Source organism: Tinamus guttatus, unplaced genomic scaffold (genome assembly GCF_059628265.1).
Source record: "Tinamus guttatus ecotype Peru unplaced genomic scaffold, ASM5962826v1 Tinamus_guttatus_pri_ptg000143l, whole genome shotgun sequence".
Classification (NCBI taxonomy): Eukaryota; Metazoa; Chordata; class Aves; order Tinamiformes; family Tinamidae; genus Tinamus; species Tinamus guttatus.
In genome coordinates this window covers 500,556-514,966 of record NW_028288677.1, presented here as the reverse complement: position 1 = coordinate 514,966, position 14,411 = coordinate 500,556, and the positions used below count along the sequence as shown (strand labels likewise).

The 14,411-nt window shown below is 43.5% G+C and overlaps 1 protein-coding gene across 1 annotated transcript in view; it reads right to left on the bottom strand.

Annotated features, from left to right (window-relative positions):
* The window catches only part of ARHGAP32 (Rho GTPase activating protein 32), a 94,243-nt gene extending 82,543 nt beyond the window's left edge, over positions 1-11,700 (bottom strand). The window contains exon 1 of the mRNA XM_088522035.1: positions 11,616-11,700. The gene's annotated coding sequence lies outside the window, so the exon portion shown is untranslated. The remainder of the gene's footprint in view (positions 1-11,615) is intronic.
* Between the last annotated feature and the right edge of the window lie 2,711 nt (positions 11,701-14,411).

Below are 14,411 nucleotides of genomic sequence, written 5' to 3'. Positions count from 1 at the left end.
CATGTCCTTCCTGGCCCAGAAGGTTGTCAGCAGCCTCAGTTTCAAGGGCCTACACTAAAACTGGCTGTCATAATATTTCCAAAGGGCTTAGGAATAATTTATTGGTTTATTAGCAGTATCATTGATTTCATGAACAACATCACCTTCCACGAGAAGCCAATAACCAGTTGTGACAGAAGCAAGCAGGGACTCTCAGTCTGTCCTCGGTGGCATCCCAGTTATTTCAATTAACTGCAGATGCTTTGGCATCTACAATCAGTTGTTTAAAGCCACATACGGTGCCAACTGCATGCTCCTAAAAACCCCTCTTGTTCTAACAGCATTTTCTTGGTTTTGTTTTAAAGCTCAGTATAAAATGAGCAGTTTCTTCCTTTACCCATACCCGATACCCACCCGGGCAAACTTCCCTGCACACCTTTACTCAGAAGAGGCTGTTTCGTCCATCCCAGATTCCTCAGCTCCAAGGAATCTCGTGCAATCCCCTGGGAATGAAGTGAAAACCAACTTGTCCTCATAGGCAAACGTGAGCTGAAGGGCCCAGCGAGGTGCAAGGCAGAGAAGGCCGCTCCGCACACAACACTTCAGCACGTGCTTAACTTCAAGGAGACTTAAGTACTTTTAGGAAGCAAGGGGCCAAGAGAAACCCACGTGAATAAAAGCCACTTCTCCTGGTCCCTGTGTGCTGCACTGAAAACGCAGCTGTCTGGGGTCCCCAGACTAGTCCTCTGCATTATTTTACAGCAAGAGAAGCCCAGCAGGAGTGCTACGAGAGGGTTTTTAAAGAGCTAAAAGCCATGAATGATTTCTTTTTAGCGACAGCATTCTTCTCATGCAGCTTCTTTCATCGAGTGCTCCTTCTAAGGTTAGGCTCAAAATCTACCTCTGCAGCCTACAGACTTAGAAGTTCAAAGAACAGCATGAGGAAGCAAAAAGACTGAAGAGAGGGAAAAGCTGGACACAATCCCATAAACTTTTCCACCCAGAAGTGACCATGAGAGATAGTCTGCGCAACTGGCATCATGACTTACCATTGATGGAACACAAAATACAACTTTTTGCTCTCATCTTGACAAACTGCACAGTCCCTTAGCAAACTCAGTGAGAATTGCTTGCAATTTAAGAGCTAAGCGCGTGCAAACGGCCCTCGCAAAGCTGGAAACGTAGCTGGAAATCTGAATGGAAATCCTTCTGTGGTGCTTTAGTTTCCTTAGAGACCCCGGTAAATCACAGCTGCCAAACACACTGGTTGAAAACAAAAAATTCCGACAAATTCAAGGATAGGGAACACTGTCGGCCTTTGTTGAAGCTTCGGGAATGACATCAGCAGCTCCCTCATTACAAGAGCTGGTTTCTGGGGCAAGGAGGACTCTGCTAACTTATAAAGTTAGGATCAATTAAGAAATATAATAGCCCTATTGGAAAGGCAGGAAAGAAGGAGCAAAGGAAGCTCGGTCAGGAGGGGTCACCAAATGGTGGGGCAGCAGTTTAGCAAGTGCCATATTGACTCTGTTAGATGTTCTCTGTTTATGGAAAACATTCTCCATTTGCAAGGAGAACAAGTGCACTTTATATTGATGACTTTTCAGGAAAATTTTACTAAAACTAAAACAATCACTGCAGACTTGCACCAAATGCAGGTTAAAAACTGAGGGCTCCACAGGGCTCTCTGGATTTCTGCAGGTGCATCTTGAACTGTATTGAGGATGACTTGGCAGGGAACCACAGCTTTGTCTTGCAAAGTAAATCAACACAAACAGCCCTCTTCAATTAAATAGAGTAGTAGCTGTACAAGGTCAAATATGCCCCTTACTTAGGTGGCAAAACGAGGTCAACAGAACTGCCTGGTTGCTTCAGTTTCTTGCCTGCAGCTGATCCCCTGGGAGCAACGAAAGGGAGGGCTGCAGCACTCACCCAGGACAGGTTTTTAAGTCTGAGACTTACCTGAACATGCAGGTTGAGTATTTATGAGCCAAAATCATGCAGAAATTGGGTTTAGTGACACGGGAAAAGAGCAGAGCGGGAGAACAGCTGGATTTACAGAGCTCTGAAGTTTGCATGAGGGTAAAAAATAAAAACCCTTTCTATTTATCCTGTAGATATATTTCACCTGGAAACAGAAGGAAAAATCATAGAAACCCACAGAGCTCTGGTTTCCAAACAGCTCCATAAGCAAATCTGTAGGTAAAATTGTCATATACAGGTAGCTGCCAAGCTTTTTAGCTTATTTTTTAATACTTTTGGTCACAATTATAGTCCCAATTCCAGGTGCCTTCTGCACTAATGTTCCAAATAACGCAGACACACATGCATGTTTGCATGCCAAGAAGTCCCAAGCAGCTCCCATAAAGGACATAGATGCAGGTACATGAAGCAGAAGCTGATGTACAACAGCTGACCCCAAGGAAACACACATGCAGTATCCATACATAAATACAGCTGGTAGCTTGCTGGAAATAATTTTTGCTCAAGGTCATTAGTGGAGTTATTTTAATGGGTTTAACTCAAGAGCATTTCGAGGCATTTTTAAAAGTCAGCATAAAACAGTAGTTCCTGTGAAGCACAAGAGGCCAAGGACTTTGCATCAGCTATAAAGTAAAATAATAGTCCCAGCTGGTGTTAATCACACTGGGAGAGGGTTAACGGGATTCTGCTGACTCACGAATGCAGCAGGATCATTATCCGCTCCAAACGAGATGAAGATTCATCCCCTGAAAGGCAGGACCAGGACAAACAAAGAACCACTGAGCTAGGCAAACTCCAGGGAAAAAGCAGCAACGAAGTGTGAGGTGAGCGGTTTCCTACGGTAGGAAACAGGCAAAATCAAAGAAAGATGTTAATAAGGATTTCACATGATACTTTCAGAAATCTCTACAACAGAAAAAAAAATTATCTGCTCAGAGTGCTTTTCAATATTTTTTTTTCTCTCAAGTTCTACAGGGAAATAACGGACTTCTCAGTCTCAAATAGACAGAGCAAAATGTTTTCAGCCTGCACTACTAAAAACAGAAGGGTCAGCAGTTAAATACACCTTTTTCCCCTCCTTTCACAAGGTAGCAATTCAGTTTAATGCTCAGAAAGGAGGCCCCCAGCAACAAAATGGAAGAACAGCAGCCAGAGAGGATGCAACATCTCAGAACACATTTTAAGCCCAAACAAGCAAATGCGATGATTTTCAGGGTGTTTTATTCCAAATGGCATGTGACCTATTTTAGGACACACTTTGATTCAGCTATAATTAACTGTAATTTGTACAGATTTCAATTAAATACGTGAAATGACTTGCTAAAAGAACGAAAGCAGAGCAATTCCTGAAGTTAAAAAAAAAAGTTTCTGATTTTTTTGAAAGTTAAAAAAATGCACAGATATGAATCAAGCTGCACTGGCTCCAAATGGATATCCCCTCTGCAAGCCCCGCAGTGCTACCTGGCAAACCAGAGAGGGATGAGGGAAGGAGAGGCCAGAATTCACAGGCAGCCAAAGGGGTGACATTCAAGCCAAGGAGAGGCGATAAATGCAGTAAGACACTCGTTAAGTGGAACTTCAGATCGAGAAACCTCAAGTTGCCAGAGCCAGAATCGCTGCTCCTGATGCAAAAGCAGGGTTAGGAGCACCTGTAAATTTAACTTTCTCTGCAGATCTTTCGTTTCTGCAGTCCAGCCAGAACATTTTGCCACCCTGCAGTGTCAATGACACCCTTTCTCTTTCTATGTTTTGCTTTTGGCTGACAAGAAATTATGTCTTAATTCAGGAAAAAATAGTCGTATTCAGTGGAAAGGGAGGTTCAAGCATGGCAGTAAGTGAATGAAGCTAAACACAGCAAAGACACTTGCAACCTGCAGTTTGCAGGGCATGCAAAAGAGCTCCTGAATTGATGCCAAAAAAGGCAACATCTGATCAGAATAATCACTAAGGAGCTAAGGAAACCCCCATGTAAAACAGGCACAATCCAGACAGCCTTCAGTGCAAGCAGAAGGACTCTGTAAAACTGTAACAAGAGGTTTGGGCTTCAATGCGTCCGCTTTGCTGAACTGCATCCCAGCAAAAATACTTTTAAAGCTATTTCAATCATGTGCTTTAACAGTGGAGGTGAACAAAAAAGGTGCCAAATTTTAACAAGTTAACTTCAGCATTCTGCAAGTGCAGAGCAGCCAAAGGGAGACCCAGTGGAGAGGCAATCCAGGGCAAGCACAGCCGTGTGACCCCAGATGTGCCCTACTTCTCCCTTGACTTGTCCTCCTCGCTCCCCTTCAAGGGCAGTCTGCAGGAACTGCTCTTTCCAGGCACCATCTGCCTCTGCTGCTGCTCTTGGCTCCCGCGTCGCTCCTGCATTTCCCTCCCGGCGATCCCTACAACCAGGGCTCCAGTGAAGGACACTTGATGGGAGCTGCTGTTAAGAACAGACGGAGGATTGGGGCCTGCCAGCAGCACCTACATGAGGAGAAGGGCTCTTAATACAAATAGTGCCGATTAAAAAGCTTCCTTAACATTCAGACGCGCAACTTAAAGCCCATGCCCAGTTCTGCCTTTCAGACAGTTCCCAAAATAGTGTTGACTGTAGCTACCCACTTTGTCCTCAGCGGAGGTGAGCTTTTTCCTCTTGCAAGCCCTTGGGAATTCCTAACCATCCCACACAACTGCTCTTTCGCTCACGTCAAATCAAATTTTCATCTTTTTTTTCCTTCTATGCTCTACAGATTAACATGTCATGCAGCAGCAGAGACATTGTAGCACTCAACAGGAACACAGAAAAGGTGCTGCTAATTCTGAAGCAGAAAATCAGGTCATCAAGCAAGCTTCCTGTTTGAACATCACAGGAAAACGATCCTGGGATCGTTTCCTACAAAACCATCACGCGGCTTTCGAAAAACACGGGGCTTCATGTATTTGAAAAACCAAAACTCCAGCCACGCTGGCCACCTCGCTCAGGTTGTGCCTGAGAAAACATTCCCTGTCATAGAGGTGCTCCTAGAAAACAAATCAACCCCCATTACACAGAGCTAGACAAGCAGCAGCAGTACCCTGCCCAGAACTGCTCGTATCGTCACAGCTCCACGTTTCAGCTAAATAAATTAAACAATTTAACACAGGGAATCGGTGTGTTTAGCACCAATCTGGTCTGATGAACGAGGCTGCTGAAGCGTTCTGATGCATCGCTTTGATTTTTTGATATCCAACTTGATGTTAATATTTAAGATGGCCATTGACGCCACGCATCTATCCCACTCCAGCGTGGAAAATTAACACCTAGAAAAGCTTTACCCTCTAACAATCTTTGCCCACTACCAACCACTGACTGCAATGTAGTAATAAAATCACCTTCACTGAACTTTCGGCCCTCAGATAAAGCAATGCATATTACAAATTAATGAATATTTATAATCCGCTGTCTTTAATCTGCAGCTCTAGCTAAACTAGATTACATCTCAGGACAACAACAAAGCCACTCCGCAAATTCCTGCCCTAACGGGCCCTGCGTTCTCGGAGAGACCTCGATTATATTTGTGTGATGGCTTCTTCGGGAGTTTTGGGAAATAAAAAGAACATCCAGCATCATGTCGTGCACGATGAAACCCACCTGCTCCTGAATAAACACTGCAGACTCACATATTCCACCTTCTGCTCTCCTATCGAGCACCCTTCTGCCAAAGGACACCGAGATGCTCACTAGCCAGCAGGTCCAGAGCACAAGAGCATCCAAAGGGAAAGTCCCACCAAGTCTTCCCCAGAGGTGAGGAGGAGAGACCTTCATAGTTTAACATGAGGTGAAGGATGCAGAAAGAGGGGAAAATTAAGCATTAATAGTTAGGAAACCCTGTACCTTTCTGCAACTCATTCCATGTGCACAGAAGTTTAAAACAAAAAAAATCATGTCATCGGCCAAAGAGTGTTCAGAGATGCCCCAGTTACACATATCTAAGGTCCACATGCATTGCCATTCATGTCAGAAATCAGCCAGTGCAAAAAACCTGGCACCTCTGCATGGGAATTAACCTTATCCTAAGGTTAATTAGGACAGGTCAGACACATCACCCTCCAGAGGGGCTTATTTATCTGCACCAGGTGCAGCAAGGAAGGCCCGAATAAGCAGCTTAGACACAGGCACAACTTGTGAGTGCTCCAGGTAGGGGAAGTTCCCTCTCATAGAGGAACCTTCCTCAGACAAACCATTAAGCTTCAGGTGTTGATACAAGCAAAGATGAGGGAAGTTCACCGTGCAGATGTGGTTGAAGGGCAGGGACATCTTCTGAGGCAGATTTAGGGGAGTGGAAAGCCCTGTGGTCACCACACGAGGCCACGTCTGGCCTGCACGTTAAAGGAGTTTTGGGGGTTGTTTTGACACCAGGCTTCAAGTTTGGCTCTAAGCAGCTGAATCAAGTGGATGCTAAGCGCGGGAGCCTTAGTTTTGCTGAAGAACTTGTCCACACAAGAGTTATTTGCAAGACATCTACTACGGCCATCAAATGTGGTTATCGGGGACCTAACGGCTCATTCAGCCCTTTATCCCAACAGCCAAATCAAGGTGGTCTCTTCTTCCCCAAACCAATGATGTGTTCTGATGTTTAAGCAATCTTTACTGTTTGACAAGAATCTCAGGCAGCTCTGAAGGTTGCAGGAAGAGCCAATAACTGCCATAATTTGTCTCGTTTACTTTAGACACGGATATTTGCTTTCATAGTAAGAATATCGATTGCTTTTTTCTCCATATGACTAAAGCACAAATAAAGGAAGACAAATGTTACTCTGAATGAGGGCCTAAGCTGTAGTCCTGCTGCTTACGGTTACATCTGAGTCTCTATGTGCTCTGTGACTACTTTCTTCTAATACATCAATATAAACAAAACGTGGGATTCACTGTGGGCACAAGCAGCGTTTATAGAAGTTGATGCTGCATTTCCAACAGCCCTGACCTGCAATTAGCTCATTCTAGTGTCCTGCACAGAGCCCACATATGCACACACAGTATACGAACCTGTTCTAAAGTGCCTCTATAATTAAGTCAAATTGCTGTATTTCAAAATTTTGGTAATTTTGGAATTCAAAGCCTAGCTAAAAATAATAATAGAAAGCACACACAGGAGAAATGCTCCCCATACTTGCTGCCCATGTGTCCAGGAAGCATCAGTGTGAGAGTATCCTTCCTACCTTTAAAGTGATAAAGTGAAAAAGGATCTGCGGTGAAAAAAAGACCTTCCAGAAAAAAAAAAATAATAATACAAAACACAAATACTACTCCATTGATTTCCCCGAGAATCAGCGCTCATTTCATTTCCACAGACACCCACATTCGAGCCATGATTCACCACGATTCCTGGCTGGAAGCCAGTGCTGCAGCTCTAGTTTCTATGACAATATCAGTAGCTCAGCGCTCCGCAGTCCTGGGGGCTCATTGAGCCTCTAGGTTCATTCAAAAATAAATTTGGGGCGGCGGGGAGCATCCGTTCGCTCCTCTTAAGGGATACACTATAGGTCCACATACCTTTTTGACCCAACTACTGATCTTTGCTGCAGTTCAAATAGTGAATCCTTTGCATTAGAGGAAAACGCCACGGGAAAATTCTATTCACACAGCTTAAAGTGAAGGGAAACGTTGACTTCTTGACAAAGAGCACACAGGTTGAGAAATCATTGCACATTCCCCAAACACTCGAGAGAAACCACAAAACTGAGAGAAACCAGTTACCAGACACTGAGGGAAAGAAAAACCAGCTGGGAGAGGGGAGATGGGGAAGGTTCCAGGTTTACACTAACTTAAGAGGTGATCGGTAAGACCCGTCCTGCTTTTTGGTTACTTCTAAGCTGTCAGAGGCAGCTGATAGCAGGAATTCCTGCAGAACAGCAAGTTTTTGCACACTGTTTGCTTTGCAGAGCCCCGTTCTAGTGGGACACAGCAACACCTTCATCACCCACCACAGCAGCTTCAGGCTTGGGCCTCTTGCCCAAGGTGTGCGGGTCATCTTGCAGGCACCATACAGCAGCAAACAGCTCTGAAACTTTAAAATATTTCTCTTTCCCCGCTTTGGGGGTATTTTTAACCTGACATTGAACAAAATGCAGGTGTACAGAGGGTTAATGGATCAAAATTACTTGTTTGCGTGTCACCTGACAGAAAGAACATGGCACACATCCATTTTGGTGGGAGCAAACGCAGCTCCGAGGCCTGGGAATTGCAGGAAAACGTGCAGCTCCGCGGTCTGCACCGCTCAGTGGCAGCATTTCCATTTTGCCCGAAGCTTTTGAGATGCATTTCCACTATGACAATAAACATCTCCGAGATGCCACAGATCATTTAGTTGCAGCCTAATTGCTTCTATACAGCTGCACTGTCATTTCTGCTAATTAGAAGGGACTCAGCAGTTGCTTCACTGGTACTGTGCAAGTCAGCATTGCCCACGATCACTCACCAGCCTCCACACCTTTTTTTTTTTTTTTTAAATTGCAATTGAGATTTTTTGCCTTTTCATCTGGGCAAAGCACTTTTCTTTTGCAACCGACTCCAGTGCAGAAGCTTTCTGCTTTATGGCCTCGGTTTTGTAGCAGAGAAAAAAATCTGGGCCTCATTAAAGGTGTAGAGAAAAGTGCAGGTTTTTAACATATTTTCTTAAATGTGCATAAAATTTACATTTAAAAGCTTTCTAAGAAGAGGAAACCAAGTTATTTAATCATGTAGGGGAAAAAAAATCCCACCCAAAGTGATTCCTAGTGCTCTGGAATTCCAGGGGGGAAGAGCTACAGAAACAGCTGCATTTTTTTGAGAGCTACATATATACAGACGCTCTTTAGAAGGGAATTAGAAACATGTCCAGACAAAATGCTTGCCATGTCTTGTCTTGCTTAAGTCGTAAGGTTTTCCAGGTGTGCTGGAAGCAATTGCCATTGAAAGGGAGTTTTCTTTTGTGCACAGCGAGCAGGGCTTATCCTGTAGCAGTCAAAAGAGTTTTTTCTCCATAGCTTTTCTCTTGCAGTATTTAAGGTCAATGATAGCGAGGAGACAAAAATAGCTCTGTTCCCATTCTGTTGAAAACAAATGGTTACTGAAGGCACTGGGCTGTCCAGCCACATTTCAGAGAGTTTGAGCAAGATTTAGAATATTACCCTGTGCTGATCTCCTCAAACCTCTGTAGAAATGTCAGAAAATAACAACTGCTTGTCTGGGTATTTGGGGCCAGATCTCCAGGATTACTGAGTACCCAGAACTTCAGGTAATTCCCCAAGGCCTGGAAGGGCTCACGCCTTTGGAAAAGCACTAAACCCAAAGTTTACCTTTGCCAATCTTCCATAAGCACCTTTTCATTCCTGTAAGTAACAGGGACTAAAAATAACAGTATTCCTAGCACCCAATGTGAAAGAGCATCTTTCAACTCAGAGGGGCCTCTCTGGCCACCTAAGAAGGGAAATTTCAGCATTTCTGCATTTCCATTAAGTACAGTTCCTTCCCTTATCAGTCACATTTTAGGATCATAAAGGTATCAGAGAGCCTCAGCTGTTTGCAATGGCTTTGACAGGCTTGTTTGCAGACATTAAGAGAAGAGCTAACAAGGTTACATTTACCCACCGTGATTTTCTCCTAAGAGTTGAATTGCTTTAGAGTCACCAGACTTCACTTAATACTACCAATTTTAGCCAGCAAGAGCCCTCTAAAACACCATAAAGGAGCATTCAGCCCTTCCTCAACAGGATCAGACTCTTTGATACCCACAGAAATAAGTAAATAAGGTCCTCAAGCTCTATTTCCACTCCCTTAAAGCTGTATCCACCACACAAGCTGCCTAAGTAATTACTTTCCAGCTGCATTAAATTTCCAGATTTGACCGTACTATCCAAACATGCCACTCAGGAAACCAATCTGACCTTATCACGATGCATCTCCTGCTTCTGTTAAAACTGAAAAAGAGGCTGGAAAAAAAACCCCAAGAGCCAAGTACTACCAGCCCGATTAAAGCCAGAATTACTTAGGCCCTGACCACAGAAATAATTATGTGTACATACAATTTTGGCTCTCATGAATTGTCTCACTGATGCAACACGACTGCGTGCCTCCACTCATGAATAAATGCATTGAACAGTACAATTTCGAGAGCATGGAATGTCACTTGTGTTTAAAAAACACCATGTACACGTATGATAAAGTACAAATACCAATGTGAATGCCTAATTTGACATCTGAGAGACTATCTTCAAAGCTCTGTTCTGTGCGGAAGTAAAATGGAAAAATAAAATGGGAATGAAGTTGACACATCGATTTAGTTTTCTGCTAGATACTATGAAAAACAACACTTAATATTTCTAAAATATTTTAAAGCAGCAAAACAAAGACAGCTGCCTCAGTAAAGGCACTACTGGCCGAGTTTTACATCCTGCAATACTGAAAATACATGTGTATGTCCCAGACACAAACAAAATCTTCATTTTTAAATCCCTACCTGCAACTTCGGTATAAATTACGCTTGGGGCAAATACGGAACTCTCCCAAAATAATTTTCCCTTAAGAGTCACAGAAAACGATGTTAAGAAGGAGGACCATTTTGCCACAGGCAAAGAAATCACCCTGACTTTAACAAGGTGCTTCTTGCTCAAATCACTATTTGACATTATGCTGGTTTATGAAGTGGAAAATAAAAGACGTCTACGAATGAAATATATTCCGTGCCAGGGAAATTCAGAAAGGAAGCAGCAAGTTGTAATAACCTACGGTTCTGCTATTAATCACTGATACAGCCAGCTGATACTGCTGGAAATACATCATTTAATAGGACATTCCTTTGAACAGTGATGAGATTTTACTCCCCAGACTAATAAAGATGCAGCCCCAACCATGTCCTGCCCTCCTCGGCTCAGGCAGGACTAACCCTAGGGTGAAGTCCTTGAGCCTTCTCCTCCCGGGCACATCCCAAAGGACAGAAGCCAGCAGCAGGATAAGGCTATTGCCTCAACCAGGATTAGGATATGAAGGACCCCAGAGTATTTTCCTCTCACATCCAGCTGCAGGGCCTGTCCTAAAATGCTAATGGAGGGCCCTTTGCAGAACCTCTCCACGTCTGCAAAGCCGGTGATAATGGAACAGGGTAGAGGAGGCTCTGGAAAGCCCCTGGCTATGTAAAAACAAACCTCTTTCCCAAACTCCAGGGGCTGGCAAGGACGGTGCTCCTGGAACGGCAGCGACAGTGCTGATGTCGTGTGAACTTATTGCTAACACCAAATCTGTCTTCTCTGCATTTCTAACTGTCTAGTTTTGAGGAATAGCTAAAAAACTGTTCTTATCTGGTCACTGTCTTCTGCAAACACCTTCTGGTCTGCATCTACTTCTACTCTCGAGAAGCAACCTCCTACATTGTGTTCACAATTACGGGCAGCAATAGCAACACCAAAACACAAAAACACAAAACAAAGCAGAACAAACATGCCTGGCTCTAACAGAGAATGGCTTTGGCAGGGTATGTTCTATGTCCTTAACTACAAAAATCAAGATCTGGAAAAAAAAAAAGAGACAAAATAGTTGCCAGCATCTTCTAAAAGCGCTGACCCCACCTCCAAAAGCTTTTAGTAACATCAGACCCTTTCAGGGCAAAGACACTTTTTTCAGTGCAATTTGTCCTGCAGTAAACAAGGCCACTCACAGTACTGAAGATTTCCCCCTGCAGCTCGTGTATGCCACTTATTTTTCTCCTTTAGTCCAGGCAAAACGTTCTTCACACAAAATCCTCCATCCACCACCCTGGGTTTTACTTCACATCTGCCTATGCTCTTCCCAAACACGTTCCGAGTGCTCCAGCCAAAATGGTTTCCTCCTGGATTGTCATCCCTGAGTAAAAGCCTCTTCCTGTGGTCCCTTCTTCGCCTCTTCCCGCAGCAGCCTTCTGAGCATCCTCTGCTCCAGCCAGTCCCACTGCTGCTTCCCACCCTGCTGCATCTGCTTGGAAAACTCCTCCCCTTCACCCTTCCTAACACCCCCCAGGCACCTCTGAAAACCCTGTACTGTAAAAAAAGCTTCATAGCTGTTAAATTCACTGCCTGGCACTGTTTACTAACAGTAAATAGGCTGTTTACCAACTCCTCAAACTGTCTGCATTACAGGTGATCCACAGTTCTGATGCTTCAGGTGAGCTTTTTGCAGAGAGGATTCTGTGCTCTGGAGCTTTCTCCCTAATATAAAACCTCCCACTGAAGCAGTAATTATAACTCTCTCTTGATGTTTCACCAAGAAGAACTTGAGATGACAAGTACCTTCCCCAAGCGTTCAAAGAAATCGCTCTCTAATTCATCATAACAGAAGTCATGCCAGAATAAGGGGAAAAAAAGAAACACGCCCTGCAGAAGTTTTAAAGTTTTGAACTTAAAGGAAAAAAAAAACAGGGGCCGCTGACCAAGTGAGCACAGAATGGGTTTCTTTGCATTTATCAAGTTCAAAGCATTACCTAAAACCAAGCATGGTAGAAGATGACACTCTGCAGAACTCAATCCTGATTTATCAGGTGGGCTGCTATTCCTGCCGAGCTTTGAAGAGTGCCCGAGAAGCTGTATCCTGAGGAAGGATGAAAGAAAAGAGTAAAGCCAGAACATTCACCACTTATCCTCTTTTTAAGAGCGGGTTAAAACCCTTCATTTTCATCCTAGCAGGCTGAAATAGGACAATTCACCTTTACCAGACCTAAATCTTGGGAGAGAAAGGAAAAACAAACACCCAAAAAGGATGCAGTCTGAATTACTGCAGGTTCCAGGCTGTGTCTGCTCTAAATATAATCACCAAAATCTGGCTCAAGTCATTTTTAAGGAAATGTGGAGCCCCTTCCGTGACTGGGACTTAATTGGCGACTCATTTCACAGAATTGCTGAGGGATTTGTGCTCTCTTCCCTTCTCCCCCTGAATTCATCACTACAATCCTGCCGCTTTGCCATTAAGCTTTATCATGAGAGCCCCGTCTCCCGCATCTGTTGCCATAGCAGCCACAAAGTAACAGCACGTAATGTTAACACAAGATGACTTTTTAAAATTTATTTATATATAAAGTAGTTTAAATCTAAACTCACTGCTGTTGTCATCTCTCAATGGGTTACAAGAGGCACATAGGAGGATATATTTAACATTATTTTTTCAGGGACATGCTATAAAAAAATAATTAAACCTCTTTTGGAGGGGGAAAAAAATCCCCAACTTCTTAGGATTAACAAAATGCAGCAGAAGATCTGGATAGGAGGCTGATTTTGAATTAAAGTTTGGCTGGGAAGGAGAGAAGATGAGAGGGAACAAGCTTAATGCATATAATGCCTGAATATCACTTTCCACCTCTGAAAAAGCTGTGTTAGTCACATTAGAATAGCAGCTCTGGAAGAACTTAGTTTTTTAAATCAATTCTCCCTCTCTGTGCGAAGCAAATTACTTTTCATTTTCTTTCCTTGCTCTCTTGTAGATCTTCAAATAATTGTGTGAATTCTGTGGGGAAAGAAGAAAACTGTCCCATATGAAACAAGAATTTTCTTGACTATCTTCATGCCACAAGTGATATCTAAAATCTTGGGAACAGAAGGAGGACAAGCAGGCAAACAAAACCACACACCACAAAGTGCAGGCACAACAAGACAAACCCCCTCCACCTTACCATAAAGGTTTTATTGGCGTGATCTGTACAATGTGAATACAGACTGAAAAAAAAAATCTATGGATTGTATGGATCTAGGGATTATTAGAAGTCACTTCCAACACAAACACACACAGATTTGGCTATTTTAATGACAGGAGAAACAAACTAATTCCAACAGAACTTAGAGACACACCAGCCTTCAGGATGCAGCACTAAGTGCAGCAAGCACAATATTCTCTGCTATCCATTTCGATTCACGCCTGCCAAACGCACGGGCCCAATTCAGAACAGCATTACACATAATGTACGCCTGTTCTCCAAGGAATTCGGACACAAGCACGCTCTTTTGCAATTCAATAAACCACTTTTTCTCACGCTCAAGTGGTGACCTCTTCTTAAATACGCAAGTCGCTGACGAGAAGGTGCAGCCAAAACCCAGGGTTTGTCAGAAGAGATAATCTACATTTAAAGAGGCCAGACAACACAAGCTTCAAAATTTTGCTCCTATAAAAAGGAGGAAAAGAAAGAAGTGGAACTCGAGCCATGGCCGAGACTTCAGTAAAGCGAAGAACGAGGACTGACCAAAATAAGGCTCAGCCAAAATAGAAACCCAAACAACATTCCAGCATCTCCTGAGGATGAACGCGCTCACATTTGTGATGCTGCAACAGCCACTTGCCAGGGTGGTGGCCATATCCACTGCCAGTTACCAGATGTGATGCTGAACAACTGAATCGGGGTTTCCAATACGGAGCATTGCCCCAGATCTAACGTTATGTAGGTGATTGTAGGAAGCTCACTTTGCATTACGGCTGTTGGTTTAGGAAAAACATC